The sequence below is a fragment of the Cebus imitator genome, unplaced genomic scaffold (genome assembly GCF_001604975.1).
Source record: "Cebus imitator isolate Cc_AM_T3 unplaced genomic scaffold, Cebus_imitator-1.0 Scaffold237, whole genome shotgun sequence".
NCBI lineage: Eukaryota > Metazoa > Chordata > Mammalia > Primates > Cebidae > Cebus > Cebus imitator.
Window position 1 is genome coordinate 2,116,897 of NW_016107552.1, and position 4,159 is coordinate 2,121,055.

The 4,159-nt window shown below is 45.6% G+C and overlaps 1 non-coding gene across 1 annotated transcript; it reads right to left on the bottom strand.

Moving 5' to 3' along the window:
* Positions 1–492: 492 nt before the first annotated feature.
* Positions 493–633, bottom strand: LOC119466887. The gene has a single exon (XR_005195396.1). It is a non-coding gene; the product is annotated as a U4 spliceosomal RNA (small nuclear RNA).
* Positions 634–4,159: the final 3,526 nt, after the last annotated feature.

Genomic DNA, 4,159 nt, shown 5'->3' on the forward strand with positions numbered 1-4,159 from the left:
CAGAGAGGCATGCTCCAATCTCAGATCCCCTTCCACCGATATCCTAGTCCCTCTGGAAGCTGGCTGGGCCTGCAGGTTTGCAGCCTATACTTAACTGCAAAAAGCAACTCATTCACGCCTGCTGCTCCACACAGCTGATGCCAAAGGAAACCAGGGCTGGCTTGGGTGTGTCTGAGCCCCATGTGCTTATTCCCAGATTGGTGTTTATAAAAGGAGTTCTGTGGCTTCTACTTAACACGTCCTCTGTGCTATGGTTTGATTGGGTCCCCCAAAGTTCACGTATTAGAAAGAATCCCCAATGCAGCAGTATTGAGACGTGGGACATTTAAGAGGTCAGTAGGTCGTGAAGCTCTGCTCTCATGAATGGATCAATGCCATTATCTCAGGGGTGTGTTAGTTGCCTTGGGAATGGGGTCCTTATCAAAGGTGTCCCTCTTTCTTGTTTTATTTTATTTTTATTTATTTATTTATTTATTTATTTTTAAAATTCAGTCTCTGTAGAGACTGTCAAAAATTGCCAATGCTGACTCTATTTCAAGTCGTCAGGGCAGGGTATTGGGAAAAGTTTTCAATTAGCAATAATCGTGCCTCGGAGAAACCTCATTGGCTACGATACTGCCACTGCGCAAAGCTAAAGGTGTCCCTCTTTCCTCTCCCTCTTGCCCGTGGGATACCTTCTGCCATGGGAAGGCCTTCACCAGATGCGGTCCCTTGATCTTGGACTTCCCAGACTCCAGAACGATGAGCTAGATAAATTTCTGTTCATTACAAATAACCTAGTCTATGATATTCAGTTTTGCCAGAATAAATGGACTAAGACACTCTGTAAGTTGAAAGATAACCTCATCAGAGTCTGTTACTACTTTATTATTTCCTCTCTTAGGTTTGCTGAATTTGTGCTGTTACCTGGAGAAGAAAATATAAATTTGTATACATATACATCATATATGTATATATATATATATATAAACTTTTTTCCTCCAGCTCCTTATCAGCTGACACTTTTCTGGAAACACATTATTTTAGAAATGTGTTCTGACACTCCAAACCTTTGTGCACACCCCCTGCAAAGCCTTGGCAGGGGAGTAGAAAAGGCAGTGCTTTTAAAATGCTGGCCTGAAAACCTGGGATGACCTCTGATGAGGTTTCCACTGGTCTTTGTGGAAATGAGGAGAATAATGTTGAGAGAATGTTGAGAAAGCTACATTTATTTAATTTAAAGGGCTTTCCTCTAGCCTATGATTCTTTCTCCCCACAGTTAGGTTTTAAAATGCCCTTGCCTTCTGAAATAATGGAGGTAAAAGATGGTAGTAATTTTTATAAAATGTCTGCTTTGGCAAAATAGAAAATGGAATATGTTATGTCTGTCTCTCTATCTCTCTGTTGATCTAGCTCTCTATCAGTCTATCTCTCTATCAATCTTTCTCTCTATCTCTCTATCTTTCTGTCTCTCTATTTATCTATCTATCTCTTTATCTGCATCTATCTACCTATCATTTAATATTTTTTAACTGCTAAGTGATGTCCAGATATCTGGGAGTCACTGTCTTGGTAGCAAAGACATAGGGATAGGAGAGAAAATATTAAATCTACTTTTTAAAAAGAGACAGTCTTGCTCTGATGCCCAGGCTACAGTGCAGTGGCACAATCATAGCTCACTGCAGGCTTGAGCTCCTGGGTTCAAGCAATCCTCCTGCCTGGGCCTCCCAAAGTGGCCAGGACTGTAGGCGTGCAGCATCTGAAACCTACTTTTGAATTCCACAATCCTGGTTTTAAATGTAACACAGCCCCTTTGTTGCAGTTTGGTCTGGGGTAGTAATAATCATGGTAACAACAATGGCAGAAATAAATGCAATACTCTTTCTACGGACCAAGCACCATTCTCCGTCCTTCATATTCACAAAGTCATTTGGTCTTTATGACATCTCGGTGAAGTGAGTGCTGTGATCATCCTCAGTTTACAGAGGAGGGCACCAGGTCAGAGAGGGGAAGTCATGTGCCTCCAGGACAGGGGGATGCTGAGGTAGGGACTCTAACTTCAGAGCCACAATAGGGCCACACTGGATCTACTACTTCAAGCTTCTGAACCTCAGTTTCTTCATCAGTAAAATGCAATGAAAACGACCAGGGTTGTAGCAGATAAATCCATGTGAAAAGGGGCAGATATCTTGATCAACCCATGGTATGTGCCTAATTGCTATTAGTGTTTCCATCTTTTCCTCGGGGCAAGCTCTTTAGGTTTCTCACGGAAGGCAGATTAGCTGGTGAATAGCTTGGGTTTGGGAAGCTTACAGACCCAGTCCTGGCTGCCCTGTTTCTTGGCTGTGAAGCCCTGGGCATGCTGCTCACCCTCTGTGTGCCTCATGTCCTCACCTGTTGCAGGTTGAGAGAAGGTGGGGTCACTTTTCACTTGGTATAACATTTGTCCTCTGACGGGGGAGAGGACCAGACATGAGGGCCGGGGATGCTGAGTCTTCATTCTGCCTCTCTGTTTCTCTCCTCCTGGCCTGCGTCCACTGCCAACAGCAGTGATGTGTGACTGAGACTCTCCCATTCTCAGCCTGGCAGTGCCGACTTCACTGTAACCCTATGCACCCAGCCAAGCTCAGCTGTGAGGCCAGCTCTAACCCCAGAGGAGGCAGGCCTGGCCAGCCGAAGCCAGGCATTAACAAAAGCCTGAGTCAAACTTCATTTCCTCTTGCATAGGGAGCCTCACTGGCCATGGGCCAGGTGCCAGGCCACAGTGTCATTGACAAAGAAACTGATGCTGTGTGAAAGCTCTGCTCACAGTGCCAGTGAGAGCAGGCACTCACACATCCATCCTCTCCCCTGCCATCATGGAGCCCACGGGGACAACTGTCCTTAGGCCCATTGTCCAAATGACAAACTGAGGCTTGGAGAGACAGGGTCTCTTGCAAAGCATCCCAGAGCACAAAGTAACAATTGGGGTTTGACTCCAGGTCTCTTCCAATGCCAGTTGTACCTTCTTTTATGCCATTTGTTTTCCTTCTTTGCTCTTAGGTACAAATGACTCATTAACAAAGTTCAAAATGGGAGGCTTTCCTCTGACAGCTCCCTGCAAAGAAAGATGTCTTAACAGCAGCTGATAGAGGGGAGGATTTTAGTGGCGAAAGAATTGTCTTGCAGAGTCTAGAATGTTACCGAGTACCATTTTCTGGGCATCTAAGATGTGCCAGGGGTTGGGCTTTTCCTATCTAATTGAATCCTTATGATAACTTAACTAGATTAATACTAAACAGTCTCCATTTTCCAGGTGTGGAAACTGAGGATCAGATAACAAAAGTAACTGGACCAAGGTCACACAGCCAGGAAATGCAGGGGTCAGAATTTGAACTCAGGATGGTGGCTTCAGAGCAAATTCTCTGTGGCCTGTGAATGTCAGCTCACGTGGCCGTGACCTGTCCCTCCTGTGACTAGCCCATGTGATATGCTACTCCCACATTCACATGGGATGAATCTCTGGTGCCCTCCGTCCTGCTGGCCACAAAAAAAGCTATAGATACTGCAACGTAGAACTCTGTGGCTCCAGCAAAACATTCCCAGCTGGGGAGCAGAGACACTTGGTTTGTTCTTAAGTTTTTAAAATATTTAAATTAAAAAATTTTTTTTCCCATTTATTTATTTTATTGTATTTTAGGTTTGGGGGTACATGTGAAGAACATGCAAGATTGTTGCATAGGTACACACGTGGCAGTGTGATTTGCTGCCTTCCTCCCCATCACCTACATCTGGCATCTCTCCCCTTGCTATCTCTCCCCAACTCCCCACCCCCCACCGTCCCTTCCCTATTTCCCCCCAACTGACCCCAGTGTGTAGACAGAGTCTTGCTTTGTCTACAAAACAAAGCTGGGCTGGAGTGCAATGGCACAATCACAGCTCACTGCCACCTCAAACTCCTGGGCTCAAGCAATCCTCCTCCTTCAGTCTCCCGAGTAGCTGGGACTATAGCTACGTGCCACCACTCTATCTTTGTAGAGTGTAGACTTTGTTTTCTAGGCTGGGCTCAAACTCCTGGGCTCAAGTGATCCTCCCATCTCAGCCTCCCAGAGCACTGGGACTATGGGCATGAGCCACTGAGCCCAGCCCTGTTCTGTTCTTGGCACTGCCACTCACTGTCTGTCCTTTTCGTCCTTAAACC